The sequence below is a fragment of the Nuphar pumila genome, chromosome 2, assembly GCF_984573655.1.
Source record: "Nuphar pumila chromosome 2, dmNupPumi1.hap1.1, whole genome shotgun sequence".
In the NCBI taxonomy this organism is placed as follows: Eukaryota; Viridiplantae; Streptophyta; class Magnoliopsida; order Nymphaeales; family Nymphaeaceae; genus Nuphar; species Nuphar pumila.
In genome coordinates this window covers 85,114,814-85,137,836 of record NC_143250.1, presented here as the reverse complement: position 1 = coordinate 85,137,836, position 23,023 = coordinate 85,114,814, and the positions used below count along the sequence as shown (strand labels likewise).

The 23,023-nt window shown below is 37.8% G+C and overlaps 2 pseudogenes; both read left to right on the top strand.

Moving 5' to 3' along the window:
- The first annotated feature begins 4,195 nt into the window (after positions 1-4,195).
- LOC149845909 (RING-H2 finger protein ATL79 pseudogene) lies at positions 4,196-4,963 on the top strand (annotated as a pseudogene).
- A 10,699-nt stretch (positions 4,964-15,662) lies between these two features.
- Positions 15,663-16,295, top strand: LOC149845908 (vacuolar iron transporter homolog 2 pseudogene; annotated as a pseudogene).
- The last annotated feature ends 6,728 nt before the right edge of the window (positions 16,296-23,023 follow it).

Here is a 23,023-nt window from a genome sequence, read left to right as displayed (position 1 = left end):
GCTCTCTCTTTCTCTCTTGAGTTATCCCGAAAGGGTTTTTTTCTGCAACATCGGTTTGTAGATGTTGTTTTCGAAGGACGATCCGTCGATGTGCACCGTTCTGATCGTTGAGGCTATTGTATGTTGGGGGAGGAAGGACGTCGAACCCTGTTTGCACTGTATGTGGGGGCGAATCTTCTCTAAGGGGAGTACTTTTGTATGCCTTAGCCTTTTACATAATATTGACATGTTTTTCTTGTTGTTATTGTGTTCTGTGCATCTGTTTGTGCATATGCTGTTGTCTGGATTTTGGTTTTATGCGGAAACTGTCATGCTTGCTCCCTGTTCTTGTTTCGATCAACTGTCGATCATGATTTCAATATTGTTGTATTTCCTTCTTTAAGTCATGATGTTGATTGTGAAACTGCGTGATCCGAAAAATGATCCAACAAGTACACCCAGCAAAAAGCTTGTGGCATGAATATGAAATAGCTCGTTGCTACAAAATAGATAATGGATGTGTTTTTTGTGATACTAAACATAGGCAAGATTTTGAAAATTAGTCTTTCACATTTTTCAAGGAGTTAAAGAAGTGCAAGGCATTTGGAGCTTGCACATCATCCCACCAAAAGAGTGATGCAGTTGGATGGGTTTCTACAAGCATGTTTAGGCCCTGTTTGATTGCAGGAAAAAACTTTTGGAAGGAAAGTTTTTGCAAAATATATGTGACCTATGTATATTACAATGGGGATAATTTTTCTCTAAAATACTGGTTTGTTTGAACAAGTTTTATCCACCTTTTTAAGAGAAAAAATGTCTATTGAAAAGACATCTGACTGTATTTTATTTTATTTTATTTTTGTGTGTGTGTGAGGGCATGTGTGTGTGTGGTGTGTGTGTGTGGGGGGGGGGGGGGACCGTTTCATGCCCTTTCCTATGGAAGAAGCCTTCTTTCATATGAAAATGACTTATTTTCTAATAGAGTGAAACAAACACCTCCATGGTTCACCATTACATGTCCTTTTAGTAAACTTTATCCATATAAAGTTTATCTATCTTTTTCTCTTACAACAAATGTAGGCTTAAGCCTTGCGTTTTTTTTTTGATATTTAAACGGAGAAACCACCCCTAGGATTAGAGACCTAGCCCTGCTGACTTTGCCTTCCATACTTACAGTCCTTGTCTTGACAGCGTAAAACTCCGTTGGCTTAGCCCTTGCCTTAATTAAGGGAGTCACCACACTTTGGCTTGCGAAAAGGTGACACCCATGGGATTTGAACCTAGACTACTTACCTAGCAACCTAGGTCCCATCCCACTACGCCAAACCCCTTTGGGGCTTAAGCCTTGAGCTTGCATCCCGTTTCTAGGTTTTTCGGGCTTAAGGTCATGCTCATGCCTATATGGCCCAAGAAGCAAAATAATTTCACACCCTTTAAAGAACCCAAAAAATAAAGATTGGATAAGTTCTTGTCTTGCCATCCAATGCCTCTTGACCAGTGACTGAGTAATACTCAACGTGCCCTATGTCCTTGAGCTGCGGTCCAACTCCAGGCTACTCCAACCTAACAACAGTGAAAGAATCATATGGTTAACTTTGTAGAGACTCTTTGAAATCTTGCAAGTGAAATGGTGCAGGGTTAGGCAGATTCCAGTCTTAGGGGCCAAAGGTTCGGATATGACCTGATCCCAACCTGTACCGGATTGGGCAGGATCAGGGTTTTAGTAGCAAAGGTTCGGATATGACCTTATTTTTGGATAGTAAGGTCGAAACTGGGTGTACTCTCTGGTGGTTAAGGGGACCTCAAGGGTTTTACAAACCAGAAGCTAGCCAATGTATGGGGGCTAGGGCGTTTTACCCTGAACTATCCAAAAATAAAGGGACCAAAAAGGTTAGTACCTCTCAATTGAGAGGTAGAGACCTAGACCATATAACGATGATATATAGCACCCATACACCACGGAAGGGGTTGATCACATGGCTAGTAGGGTGGTTGTGAGGATGCTGAGATGAAGGCACCAGATCAAACCTTGCTGGTGCACGAGTGTGTCGGTAGGTTTCAGAGTTAGGCCGCTCGAGGCAGGGTGGTTGTGGAGCCACACCTCCTTGCTTCGGTGAGAGTTCCTCATCATAAAAAAAAAAATGATATAGCACCCATCCATCCAACGAAGCAAGGACACGGTTACATAACCAATCACCTTATTGTTCTAATCTGCATCTTGTTTTCAACAAGACCAATCTCTCATCGATCTCTAGCACATCCGAACCGGGCCACATGTTTATAATGATAGGTTGCATAACCACCAAGCCTGGACACAGAAATAACCAACCTGTCTTGCCCTGCATGTGAGGGAAGTCCACATGCAGCCTCTGCTGCACGATCCATATCATGGGGCCTACCCAATACTTGCTCCTCATAAATAAGGTTGGTTTCGAGTCCTTTTTTCGGCCATTGATAGCAAACCATCGAGAGAAAAAGGCTGCATGTGAACAACAGACACGTCCCCTTCCCACATACTCAAAAAGAATTGAAGAAGGGACCAATCTATATGGAGGACAGATCAGGTGATTCGACAAATCACAAATTTTTGTGTTTTGAAATCACTACGGTCCATCACTTTAAGGCCCACCATTCATTGTGCAGGCAGTGTCACCCATCAACAGTGCTGATGTCATTATTTTACAATGAATGATGGTGATTGAAATGATGGATGGTGGTGATTTCAAAACACGAAAGTTTGTGTTTTGACAAATCACTTGATTTGTCCTCATCCATATGTCCATGTCGAGACTCCAAAAGATTATTTATGGATTGTCCATCTCACACCTACGAGATTTAAGACAATGAGCTTTGAAACAGGCCTTGGTGAGGATAAAACTCTCAAAGAAATTGCCCAAAATATCCTTGCCCCATGTGTAGATTCTAGAAGGACATACGTCTATCTGGATTGGGTTTAAGTTGGTCAAAGCCTTAACTGAGTTTGTTGATTACAATAGGGCTCGGTTCACCAACTTAGAGCATCTTATGATGTGTATCTACCATGTTCAATTTGGACTAACGATGGCCATAGTATAATTAACTGGGTCGACCTACTCAGCCCAAAATGCATGCTCAATGCAAAATCTATAGACCTATCAGCACTTTTGACATGGTTCTAAGACCGAGACTCAAGCCCATGACAGCTCCTCTATACATTATAATAAACTATACAAAATGTGTTGCCCAACCAGCTTATAATACCCGGGCCTTGAAGACAATTCAGTTTCGCTCATCCCCTATCATGTCATTCTTATCTTCAGCTGTTTTAATCAAATCTGTCCTCATAATTGTAATCTACATGATTCATTTAGTGAATATCAACATTTGTGTTGAAATCCCACCTTTGAATACGATTTTACTGTGATTAAAATTCTAAGTAATACAAACAAACTAAAAGTTTATGGTGATCAAATTGGCCGTGCTGGATCCATCTATGATATGGTCAAAACAACAATGACATCATACATGTATGGGATCTCTCTCCCTCAAAAACAAAAAAAAGAGATCATGTATTGGGTATATATGATGATGAAGATGACGTAAGGAATGAGTGTAACCGAACTGAAGATCAAAACTCGATACGACTCTAATGACTGTCCAGGCTCTATAACTATTAGTACAAGACATATTTTCAAACATGGCGCATAATACTCACCAGAACACACCAGCCATATTCCCGAAAATCACTAGCACCAAAACCTATATGTCGCAGGGATACCTCAACATGCCCTCATGTCGTGTTCATTTGTGTATATATATATATATATTATTTTTATTTGAAAATTAAACTGCCCCACGCGCATAAACCCTGTTTTACTTCTCTGTTCATGTCGGCCTAAAACTCTGAGGGTTTACCCCTCAACCCTAGGGAGTCACCAAGCTTCGGGTTAGATTTGAAGCTAGACTACGGATTAGGCCCCCATCTCACTAAGCCAAACCCTTTGAGTCTTTACATTTGTATATTATTTTATTAAAAATTGCACAAAAATAAGGTGTCTCGTGTCTTTTTTTTTTTTTAACAAAAGAAAAAAATGAGAATAAAAAAAAAAGATTCTAGACTTTACCCTCCCCACTTCTTTCCTTACAAAAATCCCACCACCATCCTCCTCTTTTCTTCACTTCACTTTTACACACCCACGTCAAAAACACAACCAAACCTCTCTCTGTCTCTCACATCTTCACATGGCAAGACCTCTCATGGAACCAACGTTCGCACCTGCGACGACTGCTTCCGAGAGCCAAACCTCGCCGGAAACCTCCTCCGGCAGATGGTGGCCGTACTCCGGGTCCAAGAACTTCGACGCCAACCTCGCGATGACCCTGATGGTGCTCGTGTGCGCGGTCGCCTTCGGCCTAGCCATCAACGCAGCTGTCCGCTTCTTCCTCCGGAGGTGGAAAGCCAACGAGGGGCCGGAACCAGAGCCAGAGCCGAAGACCGCCTCCGCCTCCGCCGCTCCGGCGACGCCTATGCCGACGCTGATGTACTCGTCGGAGGCGGAGCTGGCCGGGACGGATGCCGGCTGCGCCGTCTGCCTCTCGGAGTTCTCGGACCGCGAGCCCGTCCGCGTGCTGCCCAAGTGCTGCCACGGCTTCCACGTCAAGTGCATCGAGGCCTGGCTCGCTTCCCACGCTTCCTGCCCGACGTGCCGCGCCTCCTGCATGCCCGCCTGAGTCTCCCCGGACCCGGGTCATGGATTCCGGGTCTCTCGATCCGAAGTGGGGTCATCTAAGCAGAGGGTTGTGAGGGGTGAGAGGGTGATTTTGAGAAATTCATGTACTCCATGGGGGTGGTGGTATACATCTGTCCTTTTTGTTGTTTTGTTTGAGCTTTTCTCCTTTGATGGGATAAGGAGTTTTTACCTTTTTAGGCTTTCAGCTCTTCATCATGTTCAGGATAAGTTTTTGGCGCGGATGTACATCTGGTATCAATGAGTTTAAATGACTTAGTGCTCGTGTTCTTTTAAGTGGATCTAACTGCTCTGTTTTATGCATAGATTTTTTATGACTTAAATTTTTATTTTTTTTTCAAAAAAAATCATAATTCAAGGGTTGATATGCAGATTGATCTGCAGAGTTGAATTGAGTGAAAACAACTTGCACCTACGACTTTCAACTCATGCATACCTTATGCACGTAGGCACGTCCAAAGGACTTATCGAGTGGTTCATGAGGTATAATTTGCAGTTTTTTTTAGTTCATAACTTAAATGGTTTTTCACAATCCATCTCACTACCACCCACCATCACCCACTTTCCGAACAGAAAAAATTCCACCTCCGCCACCATCACCCATGGTGATTTTCCACCACCACCCATCATCACCGGCCTCCCGAAAAACCCCTCCCCACCATCTATCACCACCCACCATCACTCACTTCTCGAAAAACTGTGCCAAAAAACAGGAGAAGCTCCACCATCACCCCTCTTCTTCTCTCATTTTTAAAACATTTTTCATTTTATTTTTTCATGCTGCTCAAACAAGTGAAAATTTTTCATTTTAGAAAAATTATCATATCAAAACTTCTCATACCCATTTTTTTTTTCCTATGAGAGGTTTTTTGCTTCCAAACATGCATTAAGTAGGCAAGGTAGCAGGTACACAGAATTGTGATTTTATTTTTTTATAATTCTTATGGATATCACCCACTGTCCCGGAAAAGTCAGATAATATCCAGGTAATGTCTCAGATTATCCCATAGACAGAGTGGTGGATCCATAGAGCTCCATTATTTTACTGTTGCATGTTTCTTTCTTTGTCTAAGACCCAGGTGATGCGAAATTATTTAATTGTCATTCTATACTGATGCTTTTTAAGATTGGTGGTGAGTGTGTGATATCTTTCTTTAATGATTCCAGGCGTATTGCTGGCGTGCATGCCTTTTTTTTTAATTTGTTCAAAATTTTGTTATGCTAAGAAAGATAAAAAAAAAACTCTCGTTCATTTCTTGTAACAATTACCTTAATCTTATTTTGTAAGTTTAAACGAATAATGAATTATGATTTTTTTTATGATGAAAAACCATCGCCAAGAACCGGGTCACTTAATGGGCCTGTTTCTCTGCAAAGTAAATTTTGACAGGACACCCAAACTTACGTGCCCCAACCATGATAAAGCAACAGCAACCCTATACGACTAGTGGGATTTGATCCTGGGCCTTTAGCTTTAGATTGGCACAGACTCGGCTGAGCACATGTGTAAAAAGATTACAAATGTACCTCTTTTTTCTTTTATAGTGTCTTACTTAAATTTACTACATGTAAGATAATAACTCTTTTTTTTTTTTTTATATAGAAAAGCTGGGGAGAGAGCCCCCAGCCCCTTACCCCATTGAAGATCTATACAAAAAAGTACAAGAAAATAAGTGTACGTACACCAAAAGACATAAAAAAGGAGCGACAAACTAGATTTCTCATAACAAAAATCTTCTGTTCAATCTTTGCACGGGAAAAACAGCAGCTTTCAAGGGAGATACTTGGTAGCCAGAGCGCCACTAGGTCTCTGATCCCCAAGGTTGTTTTCCCATCATTTATGAAAAAAAGGGAGACACCTGCGCTTCCGACTTACAAAAAATTAGAGGTCTTGATCATCTATCTGGTAATCCTATATAATAATAATATTAGGTTTTTTTCCTTATCGTATGTAGATATTAATAACATTTTTTTTAGCGAAAGTCAAGTTAGTGTTAAGCAGACCCCACCAGTTATTATTCAACGTACCACTGGGGTTTGAAAAAATGCTAAACAATGCCAAGACAAGCAAAAAAGGGGCTTTAACGCTGCTTTTGAAGCGTTGCTAAAGGGTCATAGGGACGCATGCCGCATTATAAAATTTTAATGCCACACGCATCCCTGTGACCCTTTAGCGGCACTTTAAAAGCACCGAAAAGTGTTTTTTTTTTTGCGCCTTCTGAAGGTTTTTAGTGTTTTTTTTATTTTTGCGCGCTGACCGTCCAATGCATGCTATGGACGGTCAGCATGATTAAGCATGGGTACAGCACCTACTCATTTTCCTATATATATATATATATATATATATATATATATATATATATATATATATATATATATATATATATATATATATATATATATATATAGTTTTTCCATGTTTCTAAAAACAGTTTTTCTTTGTTTTCTGCTTTTTGGTTGTGTGACAAAAAGTGGCAGCTAGCAGGATTGTTAGACTGTCACATGGACCGGCTGTTGTTCTGGTAGGGGGTTCCCAAAACCTCAGCTTGCCTTTCAAAAAAAAAAAAAAGGATGGTTAGACTGTCCATGGGGTCCCCAATATGATAACACCACTAGGTATGATGCCATGCCTGTCAATCGACTAAAACCGGTATAACAAATATTGGTAATGTTTTGAAAACAATATGTTTTTTATTGTGATATTTTTATAAACTATTATTATTTAAAAAGACAGTATTAACAGAGTATCAGATATTCTAGAGTTATCATGTTTTTATACAAACTCTAGTCCAATAACGATGCCTTCTATATCTTTTATGTTTTTTAATGTTTTTATAGTTTAACTTGTATATTTTCAGAATTTTAAATTCTTTTATGTAATGATGTTTTCCTGAGATTTTCTTAGAAAACAAAATCCTTTTAAATTTATTGCTTGATTTTCCTGGCTGAAAATTCTCAGAGACCCCTTTGTCCCAGGTTCGACTTTCACCGCGTGCCCTTTAATTGGTGGGCTCCTATGGTCTGGATGACCCCACTCGGGGTTTACCTCCTAGGGGTGGGCTCATTAAGTGACCCGGTTCTTGGGGAGGGTTGCTTGTCATAAAAAAAAATGGTGAAGAGGGAAGTTATGCCTGAATTTAGTTTTAGTACTTGACTGATCAGGTTTAATTGGATTTGGATTACATAAATAAAATTGAATTGAGATTTAATTGGATTTGGATTACTTAAATAAAATTGAATTGAGTAACCCGTATCTGCTTATGATTGATAGTGTTAATTTTCATTAAGATCATATTTTTGTGAATTACTATGCCAATTAAATGCTGTCAGTTCATCTGTCTGTCAAAAAAAATGCTGCTGGTAAGACATAACAGCTCCGTACACCCGGCTAAGTAGGCCGGCTTAAAAGCGTTCAAATTGAAGTATGTTGCGATTTTGATACATGACTTTTGCAGCAAAGCTGAAGCTAGTTGCATTGTAAACCTCATGGGTTTTATTGGTCCATCTCGGTCGCAGCTAGAGCTGGGAAACGAGACGAGCAGCTCGCTGTTAGTCGGGCTACTGCATCGGGGTTAGATATTCGGCTAGTAGATATGACCTCCCTTAGGGTTGATCTGTGCCTACTACAGTTAATTAGATCTGACCCATCTACTGATAGATCCACATCTACTTTGGCTGGACCTGCCATCTGATCGGCAAATCTAAGCCCTAGCTGGTCAGATTTGTCCTCTCTTTTGGTCGATATGTGCCTATGCTGGTCCTCTTCTAGTCAAAGAAGGAGATTTTTCACAGCAGACATGACTCAATATGTAGGACCTATAGGTCCTGCACTACTGTCCTTGTGTCGCTCCTTACCGCCGCTTGAGTTGGCATTGTATTAGGTGCACCAGTGGCACCACATGCGTGTAGACCACCTTTGTGTTTGAGCTCTTCAGTTGCATCTAGCTGACTGGTGCATCTTTGCGGCTGCCATTGAAGTTTGTCGAGTCTTCGGCATACCGATTCATTCTCGCTGTCGGTGAGCCTCGCCTAGGATGCAGTCGCCATTGTCCTCTATCAAGCAGTGGGCTAACAACACCATCTATACTACTTTCTATCTTTACCTGGTAAAAGAGGGCTCTTCTGGCCGAGTTCCTCCTCTCACGTGCACTAGTCGAACCACTCTATCTCTAATTCACCTAAGGTGGCTTCGAGCCTCCGCTTGGTTTTGGGCGGAGGGGCTGAACAAAACACTCACATTCAGACTCATTTTTGGATCAGTGGCCCAGTGCTCTGACACCAATATAGGGTCCTATAGTATCGATATAGTGAAGGTCACCGAATAATGGGGCATGTGCGCTAGTAGGATGGGTTGAACCTCCAACCTCGTGAAACCACACACTTAATCTGATTGAGCTATTCTAGCCCATCTCTAAGTATGGTTTTTTTTTTACAATCCTCCAAAAGAGCTCAAAGATTGCTCTCCTTTATATTTTTCCATGGCCATGGTCTTATATAGGCATTAATGGAGGATTAGATTAACTCCATCACTAACTTAAAGATAATGCCTTATTAATCCCAATAACCCCCTCCGTAATCATTTGGTAGATTATACATGCAATCATTAGTGTAGAATTAATATTTATATTAATCTTACACAATAGGCCCCATTATAATCCTTAATAAGCTCACCATTCAATGGTTCTTGGGGTTCCTCTTGTGAGACCCTATGATGGTATCGAGATCTGGTACCAATATCCAACATTTATATATTTTATATATTATGAACTTTGAAAAAATACTTTAAAAGCAATTTTTTGAAAAAATGAGTCAGCTCATGATTGGCTCATATAGCTTAGCTCTTAACAAGCTCATACTTAATTTGGCTCGCGACCAGCTCATGAGCTGAGCCCTAGCAGGGGTGCACCCTTATCAAGCCAAGCCTGAACATCCCAAGCTCTTCTCATTTTCCAGCCTCGACATGAATGTGCTTAACTTCTAAGGTAATATGCCGTAGTTTCCATACTAGGTACTGCAATCATCCAAAGAGCCAATATCACTAATTATTATTAATTACCCTTAATTCCAAAGCACAATGGTAACATATTATTTCTAGTGGTATTTCTTAATCAATTTTTACTAAGCTGCATTGACAAGTAAACAAAGAATCTTGGTCAAGTCTTTGAAAAAATCTAACATTCTATAATCTCTTTCATTAATCTTAATAGTTTTTTCTTTTTTTCATTATTTTCTGCGATCGGCGACCCCTCCTTCTACGATGCCTTCACCTCCGAAACTGAGAGGGGAAAATGAGGAGTGGTTGTCGGAGTGCTTCCACCTGAACGGAGAACAAGAAGAGGAAATGAGTGGCAACTGAAGTTGTGCTTTCCACTGGCGGTTGGTGGGTGTTCACCGCCTACCATCAACTATTAGGCTTCAGCCAACATTGATGGATGAGCTTCTTGGTTCATCATTTCTATACTTTTTGAAGTAGGATCAAGTGCCATCACATGGCACACTTTGAGTATGCATCTACACCTGAATGCCCTCCATCTGCTTTTGGGCCCCACAACTGATAGACTGTAAGCCAAGTATGGAGGGCAGCCAGGTGCAAAGGCATACTCAAAGTGTGCCATGTGATGGCACCTGCAGAAAGTATAGAAATGATGAACCAAGAAGCTCATCCATCAATGCTGGCTTTAGAAATATCACAAAACTAACTTTTTTGGTAGGTGATCAACGATTTTTCCATCTAAGGCTGAGAGAAGCAGAGGGAGACTGACAGTTTTCCACCGCTTGGGGACAAGAGAATCAAAGGGAGACTGGTGGTTTTCCACTACCTGAGGTCGAGAGAAGAAGAGGGAGAGCGATATGTCAGTCGCCTCAGTTCTGTGCTCTCTCTCCCCTCCCCTTTTTGTCTCACTCTGCACCATATAGACAACCATTTTTCATGGTCGGCTAGAGTCCCTGTGTTGGGGTCAAATATGAATCATTGCCAACATATCTGACTCCCTATTTGGTCGATCTATGCCTACCTCGGCCGGATCTGTAACCTGAGGCGACATGGCTTTTTTTTTCGGTGTTGACTCACGGTGATTTACTTGTATATGATTTCTTTTGAAAAGAATCTGAGTTTTGGTAAATCGGTTCCCCTCATCCCTATCTTCGTACCCTCCTTGGGATTTCATTGATGCAAGCTGTTTATGACCAAATCAGACTCAACAGATGTGATCTGCATCATTCATTCATTTAGTGAAGATCGATATTTAAATCGCTGAAATCCAACTTAACTTGTGTGCATAAGTTTTATGACATCTCCCTAACTGGTTTTGTTCTGATAACACCGTCTGTTTTTTACCTGTTTTATTTTATAGTAGTTTTAGCTCTGTGGCGGTTCCCCATCCCCCCCCCCCCTTTTTTTTTTCTCTCTCAAGTTTTTTTCCTTTTTCGTAAAAGGAGAAAACCCTAATCAGGCTCCCCTTTTACGGGTAGGGGTCGAAAGGGAAAAAAAAAGGAGAAAAAGAAAAGAAAAGTAAAAAGAAAAAAGAAATGAACAAAGGAAAAAAAAAGGCAGAAAAAAGAGAGAGAAAAATAAACGAAAAAGAAAAAAAAGGAGAAAGACAAAAAAGACTAAATTGTCCCAAACATGATTGGATTGGACATGTTTTGGTCATATATGTCAAGTTGGATTGGATCAGATCGGTATGGATCCAATAAAACTGAAATAGATCTGGTTGAATATGATGGATCCAGTTGAACACAGTTAGACTCAGTTGGACATGTTTGACTAAGCCAACCATTGAAACAAAATGGACTGAATGGAGCTGATGAAGGCCTAGTCACAGTGCCTGGTTCTGATCAAAACTATACTAGATCAAGATTATCCAAGTTGGATTGAACTATATTCATTTACTGAAACCAGATTGGATCTACATATCAGTAAGACATATATGAAGAAAGTTGGCCCAAATTTATAAGAGTAGATAAGATCCATCTAGATCTTGTTAGACCTATTTACAGCAGTCAGGCCACATGCATCAGAGGTAAATAAAAAATGATCCCATTTAAATCGGGTCACTTTAAGTGGAGTGAATCACAATGTTGATCCGATGAAGCAGTTCGGGACAGATTCTTAGAGACCTTGTTGGATCGATGAAAGCCAGATTGAATATGGTTGAACTTGAGTAGATCTCGTGACTTGATGGTCCACAATCACATTTGGATATGGTTGGACATTTGGATATGGTTGGACATTAATTACATCAAAGCTTGCATTTTTGGGTTTGGATCAAACTTTTATGGGTCTTGTATACTCACACTGAATTGACTGGATTGAATCTAGTCATATTTATGATGATTGGGTCCAAATTGAAAAACTCCTACCTGAACCAAATCTGATAAGCTGGATCGATTTTGAGAAAAGAGTCTGTTCAAGATCAGGGTACAAGCTGAGGTTGAACTGACCGATTAGGATCAAAGCTATTCAGAGTGGATCCATATGGTGCCTCACTCTTTGTTGGTTGCTTGATAGATCTACCAAACATAGACCAAACAAGATCTCCAAAAGATATCAGAATTATCAAGTTTAGTGGGTCAAATTTGGAGTGAGCCTCATTGGACTAGATATGATGACTCAATATGGGTTAAATAATAGCAATGGATCAGATCCATAGATATAGATCAAATATATTGGATCCAGGTACTCGTGATCAAACACAACAGACTCAAAGATAGAGTTGAACTAGATTGGATCCCGTCAAATAGATTGGATCGAGTGGACTTATTTGAAACCGGTTTGAATTGATGGGACCATGAGCGAAACTTGACCAATTAACATGTATGATGGACTGTTGCTTGCATGATATCAAAGTCATCAACTATTATTTACTTAATGATTTGTATTTATGTTGATTATCATATGTGAATGGGTCAAACTTATGAGTTTATATGTATTTTTGGGTTGGGTCTAGTAACCCAACTTTGGATCTAAACATTGAGATCCAACTTTAGAATTATTGACAAAAAACTCAAAGTATACTTTAGATCCAATTATGGTTTGATTAGATTGCAACATGTTATGAGTAAGTTTGGATTCAAACTAGTAATATGGAGATCAAAGATTATTTAGCTTGCGGGATTATAGAAATCTTGATGTATGTGTACTATAGACAATCCTCGTTAGATGCCTTTATGGTATGAACCTAGTATAGGTTTAATTTTTATGATGGATCCAGATAATATAATGCTAAATATGTTTGAATCTAATTATGTATGTTGTATGGATTCATTTATCTTTGAATTCTAAAACTCAAATTTGGACTATAGTCAAATTCTAATGACCCATAATTAAATATAAGAATAAACTTGATAAATAATCAGTTCAAATCCATAAATTTGCGTAAATCCAAATAAGTAATAGACCCATGATATAAATTTGCATAAACTTTGTGCTTGGAATTTGGCTTATTTTGAATATCTTGATTTAGTTATTTTAATTAATAACACAACGAGATCGCAGAATATCTAGATATGCTTTGAGGATGGTCTATGTTATGGGTCAAGTGTCCACTCTTAGCTGATGTGTTTAAAAAATTAGTGTAGAATATAATATATTCACGGATCTAATAGATTTGGACTATAGTCAAATCCTATATGACCCATAGTTTAAGCTATCTAAACATGCATGAAGATTTTATGGGTCACGTTTGAACTTAATGATAACATCTCTAGTCGGTTTTGGTGATTGACCCATAAGAATTTAATGAATTTGGATATATGTTTTTCTTTTGGATTTGTTAATAAATACTCACCTATATTTTGACTTGCTTGTGGTTTGGTTGCTCATTATCATATTGATAATATTAAAAGCCTTAAAAAATAAATGAGCTTATAATGTTTGACATATTCAAATGGTAATGGTAATGGAAAAGAAAAAGATAATTTCCATTGATTATAGATATGATATATATCAAAATTAAATATGAGGACTTAAGCTTTAGTCCTAATGCATATTGCTTCTAATGTATTAAAATGAGCATATATTGTTTAATTGCAATGTGTTAGAAAAGTGAAAGATGAAATATTATTTGCACATGTGAATATTTATTTGCATATTATGATAAATAAATAATCATAAATTGTGCTCCCTATGGTTTTCTTGTATAAATGCATGAAGAAATATTTTCATGCTTTGGAAGTGTTATGCATGGTATGCAATATTGTTGTATTCATATTTTTTTATAACTATTTGGAGGTGAATATATAAATATAAAATGATCAGGTGATGGTTAACCTGATAATATTAAAACATGTTGCATGAGATATTAAGTATAATTAACATGATTAGTGACAATATAGTCTATGGTAAAAACTTAAAAAGTAGGAGTATTTGTCAAGTTTGGCAAATCATAATTGATCATGAATCCATAAGTTGATAAAAAATCATAATACCTCATTAGTGTACATATAAACTATGTGCAAGATAGTTGGCATATGATGTCCTATGATCATGGAAGAGTCATAAGACACCCCATGATTAATTAAGAAGATGAGACTCATATATTATGATGTATTGTAAGGCAAGCTAAATGCTACATGTGCAAAATAATTCACCATGGTGATATGTATTTATTTGCTCTAGAGTTATAGATTCCATAGTTGATAATACAATAAATATAAATGTTAAAAATAAAAAATTGCACATTAAGGGTTATCATTGAAATTTTGACATGATGAATAATTCATATAGTTTTGTGGCATAAATCATTTGGAAGAATGTGTGCAATATACCTCATGATGTTATGAATAATCCATAATATATATGAATAATTCTCATAGTCACATCATATATGTATGGTAACTTAATAAATTCATAAATCTTAATGAATATAATATCAAAATATTATAATTATTTTGTTTCATGCATGAAATGATGGGGTTTAGTATGATAAAACAGTCCACATGATTATGTGATAAATAATCCATAGCTTGTGTAAAATATCTTATGATTAAAAATATGATATAAATCTTGAAAATGTGCAAGTTTATTTGATTGATGTTTAGCTATGTATGCCAAAGAAGGAAAAAGTCTTAGTTGATTATTTACCTTTGTCGAGTAGTTGATCTATTGACAAAGGTAGTTTTTAAAGATGTCTTTGCAAGATATGTGAGTTAAATATAACGTAATTATGTATAAATGATTGTGAGTGAATGATCCACTTGATATGTAAAAAATCCTCATGGTGCTTATAGTGAAAATCCATAGTGTGCTTGCAAGACATGTGAGTATTTATTAGTACCCCGTTTTAGGATTTCATTGATGCAAAGTTGTTTTAATCAAATAGGACTCTATAGATGTATAAATGTGATCTAGTGAGTGAAGATTTATTTAAATCATCAAAACCCAACTTGTGTCCCGGACCTTTTGTGATTTAAAAAATCAATGGTGGGCGAAACACAAAATTTTGTAATTTAAAAAATCACAAATTTTCATAAAAATCAACCAAATAACTTGCTTCGTAAGATTTACGAGGGGTACGGAGATGGGGATGAGCGGAACCGAACTGAAACCGCCGAGTAACGTGTCATGGAAAGAGAATTTTGCCCGAAAAGACTCAAAGAAATTAACTGCATGGGAATCTGTTGCAGCACGTCATTCTTCATTTTTAAATGGCATAAAAATCGCATCAACACGTGGTTGCACCAGTGGGCAATGCCCATCCGGAACGTTACAGCATTCACTCAGCTCCCGCGATGCGCGTGGCTTCCACACACCCCCAACACTGTATTTTGCCCTAAAAAACAAAAATTATATTCTGCTCTTCTCAAACGGCGTTGAGCTCACATTTTTTATTAAATTCTCATACCTGTGCATCTGCTCTCCACGCGCCCTCTCTCTCTCTCCCAATGTCTTTGAATCAGACCCGTCCTCATCAACAGGGCTCGACAAGCTCTGCCTCTAGACCTACAGAAACCACCATGATAGCTGTTACTGCACCACCATTAGATGTTGAACACAATGGTAGCTATGCTGACACTAAACCTTTCGACTACACGCAGCGGGCTCAGTGGCTCCGAGCTGCGGTGCTGGGTGCGAATGACGGCCTCGTCTCGGTCTCCTCCCTCATGATTGGCGTAGGAGCAGTAAACCAGACCGCCCGAGCCATGGTCGTCTCCGGCCTAGCAGGGCTCGTAGCCGGTGCATGCAGCATGGCCATTGGAGAGTTCGTGTCGGTCTACTCCCAACTCGATATCGAGCTGGCTCAGATCAATCGAGAGAAGGAATATTCCGGCAAGGATGAAGGCGAGAAGCCGGAGAGCCTTCCGAATCCATTACAAGCAGCAGGGGCATCCGCATTGGCGTTCGCAGTAGGGGCCGTGTTGCCACTGCTAGCTGGAGGGTTCATAGGCCATCAATGGGCTCGGTTCGGGGTGGTCTCGGGTGTGACTAGCCTGGCTCTGGCTGGGTTCGGTGCAGCCAGTGCCCTGCTGGGAGGCTCGCCCATGTTCAAGTCAATGGTCCGGGTTTTGGTTGGTGGGTGGGCGGCCATGCTCCTTACCTTTGGGGTGCTTAGGCTTTTCAGCATTGCCTTTCTAACCTCCATTGGTTGAGGCGTTTGTTTCCTAGAGGGTACCTTAGTTATTTGTTTGATGATCCATTTCTTACCGTCATTCCCTTTTGTATGTTTTTTCTCCTTATTCACAATGGCATCCATTCTATAAACTTGTTTACACAAAGCCATTGTTATCATGAGACCCTATGCTTGTGTGTGTGTGATTTACTATACTCTGCATCCAGTGGACATGCCTGCTGCCACTTTGCAATTAACAATGTAGGTCGGTTCATATGGCTAGGTCTAGGATGTTCTTCATAATGACCAACAACATCCTAAAACCTTTGGTTTTCTGCACTTCTCGCTTTCTTTAGGATTATTTGCAAAATAGTCCCTGCACCCAAGAGCATGCTGCCATACATAGGTAACTTCTGTTGTTCCTTGTTCACTCATTTCTCTTCTTGTTCATTCTCCCAATGTTGCTAAAAATCAATAATTAAGTGAATCATTTTCTTAAACAAAAGAGACAATCAGTCTGAATCAAATCAAATGACAATGCTTTTGAATCAGATCTTTTGAAAGGTTGATATCTGTTGAGATTTATCCTTTAAAAAAGAAAATCTATGAGAACCGATTAGGGCAGACTGAGTTGGCTATTTTGGTAACATTGCATTCTCTTATGTGGTTATGCTTTTCTTATTTTAGCATAGTAAGATGCGCAAATTGATAAACGCTTATCCTAATACGTCAATGGTATACATTAGGTCTATTCAATCACTTTAAAAAACACTTTGCCCTTTTTATGTAGGTTTTGGAGATCATGTGACACGATTATTTAATTAAAAAAGGATCATATTGTACAGGTAATTTGATGTGATTCTTTAAAAACTTTACAATTTTTAATATTTTTTTGATGTCCAAAATCATAAATATCCGTCATCATTAGGATACTTTTACCCATCACAACTTCGATTTTAGCATTTTTGCAACAAATATGTATAGTTCATTGAATATGTTCAACACCCACTTAAATCCAAAATCATAGTTTTTTATGTGAATTTAGACCTCACGAACTCACATAAATTTATTTGTGAAATCTTGGTGAAACTGAAACCACCAATCACAAATATCATACTCTTTCGCATATACGTTTATATTTCGCATAAATATACTTGTGAAATAATTACCACTAATTTCACAAATATCTTACTTTTCGCATATATTGAATGTTCTCGCATAAAGTTATTTGTGAATCTTCATATATCACAAATATCGTACTTAAATATTTTCAAAATTATGACAAACATGCAAAAAATTTTATTTTTTGTGAACTCAAATCACATATAAACTCGTTGTGGATTTTCGCATATAACAACCCAAATAATAGTTAATATAATCAAATAAAGATTTAAATCATTTAAACATTCAAATGATTTGAAAACATATAAACATATAAACAATGCTATTATATATAAATCATTCAACAGTGCTCTTAGTATGAATATTCAAATCATTTAAAGTGCAGAACAATGGTTTCAGTTTAAACATTCAATATTGGTTTCAGTTTTACATTCAAATCATTTAAGCATTCACTCAATGACATTATATATAAATGAATAACAAACAAACAACTTTACGTAAAAATTCATTCATAGAAACATTCAACTTACATTATATATAAATCAATGAGTTACATTGATCTTCAAATATATACAAAAAAATAAAAAATAATTAAATGAATTTATATAGTTGAGGATGACCTTATTTGTGATATATGAAGATTGTCGTGATCATAACTCATTGATGACCTTATTTGTGTTCTCTAGAAGGTCAACTTAAGTACATATCATATTATCTTGAGTACATATCATATTCTTCAGTTAGGGATGGGAGTGGACCGCAACTGAGGACAAGGTCTCCACCCCCGCCTCGTCTCAAAATCCTGCCCTCCATCCCTGCACGTGTTTTGATTTGAACCTCCATCTTCGCCTCCATCCCCGTTTCATGTCCTCCATCCTCTATTCAAATGGGGCAAGGCGGGGCAGGGCCCCATTTCTCCTTGGTCCATTGTCATCCCTAAAGAAGGATTGGAGATGGGGCAGGGCAGGGTAGGGCAAGGCAGAGGAATGCGTAAGTCCATCCTTGCCTCCACTCCCTTACAAGTTTTGATTTTAATCCCCATCCCTGCCTCTATCCCCGTTTCATGTCCTCCATCCCTAGTCCAAATGGGAAGAGGCAGAGTGGGGCTCCATTTCCCCCCGGTCCACTACCATCACTATCTTCAGTATGCAGATTTCTTCAAATGCAAGAGTCAACTCTCTCTTTGATCCACTTATGATATTTTTGTACTTTTCTTCAACTTTTTTCTCTCTTTGGAAGACCCTCATTGTCGTTGAAGAACATGCAACCTGTTGGGCGACTATAAAATCGTCAATAGTAGCACATTTCATGGATGATAAACTGATGTCATTACCGCCATCATGCCAATCTTGAACTTTAAAGAGGAATATTGTGGGGTAATCCTTAGTCTGATTTTTTGTAGCATGTGATAGAAATTTGCTAACTATGAGAGGATGACTAGTTGGTCGCTGAACAAACTCAAACGGTTGAACGACTAAGCTGGCTATTTAGCGTTCAACTTCATTCATGTTGTGCAACCAAATATCCTTCCTGACAATGTCCTTCACCCCCATAACCACATCGACATTCTCCTCCTCCAACGCGCCTTCATAAGAGCACCAATTTACCTACATTTTTTTATGGTTAGGGTTACACATATATATACATTTATTAAAAAAAATTATAAAATACCAACAATACTTACAATGCAGTCGGCATACGAAATGTGATGACCCAACAATCTTCGATAACGGCCCTCTTCATTGCATGACCGACTCCACATAGTGGCATGTAAATATTCATGAGCAATGTCATGCATCTGGGGCCTTTCGATGGATATGTTCTCTCATATCCAAACTTTCATAACAACGATTAACAAGGATTAATATACACTATGTATCAAAACACAATATGTAAGTATATAAATAACCACAAATCAAAAGTTTAGGTACAATGACAAAATAAATACCTTCAACAATACTAACATCCTGACAAGGTTTTTTTCTTTCGCTCCTTGTGCTACTCAAACTTGCAAACAGGTGTGCAAGTACGGTTGCTCTCCATGTGTATTGATCGAAGCGATCCAGGTCTACAAGCAGTTCAATGTATGATGTATGGACTGACTTTTCACTAGTGTCGATGAATAAGCATGAGCCAAAAAAATATAGTAAGAATGCTTTCATTGTCTTGTTCACCATACTACCGTTCTTCGTACCAACACACGGCAATTTTGCTTTCATTCCTTTTACCCTACTAGGGTCATAATTGCTCCTAAGCCATGAAAATATGATCCTATTGACTTTGAATGCATCATCATTTGCTTGCAAATAAATATGACACAACTGCTTGAAATTTTTCCATCGTTGTTCACTAATTGACTCTCCATTACACTTTAGTCCGGTTATTCGTACTATATTCTCCAACATAATGGTCATCTCAAGATCTTTAAACTGGAATGTGTTGGTTGTCAGATTCAAAAATTGCACAACATCTACGAGGAGGTGGCTGATGCTCTATGGTGTGATCTCCAAGAATATGTTTCTTAATCAATTGGCTGAAAATTCTATAATCCAAATTAATTTTACTTAAATCAGTCAATTTCAATAAATTCATGTATAGTAGCAATATATATATCAATTTAATAAATAAAATCATTCAATTGCAATGAATTTCTATATTTTGCACATACATAACAAAATCATCAATTGCATTCATGTATAGTAGCAATATATATATATATATATATATATATATATATATATATATCAATTTAATTTTTGAAATCAGTCGATTATAATGAATTTTTACCTATCCATAAGCACCAAATTTTCTTCTCTGTTGTAACATTTTCTTCAGAGAATGCACTTTCTCTTGTGTTTGAAGAGAAGCATCGGATTCCTAAGCACTGTTTTCATCTAACCAAGCCATATGACCCTCACTTACACTACTTTCTGAGGAGGGTCCACATTAACCTCAGCCCCTTCGTCAGGTACTTTCATCGCTCTCTCACCACTGCCACTATAGGTGGACGCATCTTTAACTTCATTTATATGGGTATTAATGTTAGCAACAACCTCATAACCAGACATTGGGTCATCTTTCCCCTCCTTAGATGCCTCCAGGATGAGAGACAAAATTATGCTTATAAACTGCTTAACTTTTTCTACACATTCTACCTTAGATACGAGCCACTTTGGAATTTATAGTTGTTCATTGTATGACAATTCAAGTTTTTTTTATCTCACTCTTTGAATACATCTATTCGATGGTGCATTTTTTGTGAAAAACACCAGACACCCATATTTTTTACAATGGATGTGGCTCCCTCTATAACGCTTCGAAATTTTAACCCAAATTTTTGAGGATTTTTTTTTATAACAACGGAAACAAGTCATACTATAAGGTTAAGCATTTCCAAACATTACAGGGGGAGCAAGCTAAAATGTTAATTGCATTTCATTATCAATGAATAATAACATCAGAGTTTCTCAAACTATTCCTGGAACAGTAGATCCAAAATCTCGATTCGATGCATCATCCCGCAACCGCTCATAAACTCTACTCTTCATCTGAAAAATGATAAATTTATAGGAATTAGACTACAACTGTCTAAGTAGGAATTAATGTAATTCTTCTTGCAGGTATATCATGTGTCAAGTATGTGATGCAGGTGCCAATGGTAATTTTCAGCATATACAAGAATAAGTAAAGGTCTACACTATAAGAGTCAGTAATGTATAAGAAGCTAACTGAAAGGTAACATTAATAGCAACATTTAAATATCTCATAACTATAGATAAGAGTTCATGCAATAATTCAGAGGAATGCAATTATGACAATTATATAATTCAGGTAAACATTCATGCAACATGGTGCATCTATTAGGCATAAAATAACATTAATCAATACCATGATGCATAATTTTAGTAAACAAAACTTTTATCATGCATTAGAAATTAAATATCATGCACACATCAACATATAACAATTATGCGAACAGATACTATATGCATGTTCTAATACATAGCAGGAATATGCATGATTTATGTGTAATGCATGAACACTTTATTATCTTTCCTTAAGGTTTTTCTTTTCCATATGCATGCCATATTAAATGCATACAACTTTAAGTTTTCTCTTTTTAATTATCGTTGCCCACGAATACACTAAATGGGTACAATCCCTGAGGTCAAGTTAGGTTCTCAGGGTAGCTTAGCACACAATTTATAATTTATTACTGGGTTTCAAACTTAGCCCTCGACCGAATCACCTTCGAAACATTAGACCTTCATATCTAATGTCGGGGACACAAGGGACACCCCATGCCCACATGTGCCACTTTTTTTGTATAAAAAACAACAGCTGTGTCAAGACACACCACCCCCAAGTAAAGTGGCAGACTCTCCCTAAAACCGTGGCCCGAAGAAGAAACCTCAATATTGGGTTCAGAGAACAAAATAAAGCACACAGAGTTTTTGTATCCTCACTGTCTCTTCAAGACCGGATCTCTAAGATCCCCATTCTCCAAATGGGAGATCCCAGAACATATATTACATTGTTCTTAATTATTATCTTTTTATTAAAAGCCAATTATTGAGTTTTGCATTTCAGCATGCAAAAACAAGACAAAAGCTTGCATCTACCTCTGCGATAACCATCACGAAACTCCAGCCTGTGAAAACACACCGAATAGTGCAATATAGTGCAATGAAATTTTATTTGCAAATCAACATGAAAAGTTAATAACATAGGCTTGCAAATCACCATGCAACCATAAGCTCGCAAATCAGCATGCGCAGCTCTTCACGGTCTACCACCCATGGCAACAATAAACCAGCGCAATTAAAACCATAGTATAAATATGATTATTACGATACACTTAAACAATTAAAGAAAAAGCAAACCAAAGCTCAAGGCTCTCCAGGCCTATGATGATTCATTTAGACCATTGATGCATCGTATATAAAAATCATAACAACTTGCAATGTATGCAATGAGGTCAACATGCCTCCAAATGCACATCCATTCAAACCAATTTAACAATGTGCATGAGTTACCATAGTCATATGCATGTGTTCACCATCCATGTGCAAGTGTTGTCATGTAATCACTTAACACACATGCATTCATTCATAATTCATAAGTACATGAGAACATTTATGCATGATTGTACATGCCAAACACACATCGATTTCATGTATGCACATGTACTTGAAACCAATTCATAAATGCACGATAATCAAACATGTCCCATAAATGTAGGCACATGAAACTTTTCATTCATAACATATGTTAACATCCACACACATTAACATAACCTGGACCTAGGAATTGAATTTCAGGGTTGCACACATTCATATCATGTATGCACCTGTACCAAAACAAACTCTGCAATAACATATTAACAGACATCAAATATCCCACACATTACAAACTATAAAGCATGCTAACATGTGCCAGTAAATATTCAAAAACTCAACTTTATGTATATAATAACAGATAGAGTTATCAACATAAATTTGTTAACATTGAATTAACTTATGTATGTCATGTATATGCTTAGACACTGACCTGTGCCAAAAACCCAAAGTTTCTCAACAACTTTATTTCCCTTGCACCCAAGTATCTGCATCGGGTATTCAATCAATATTACCCATTAGGCAAGAT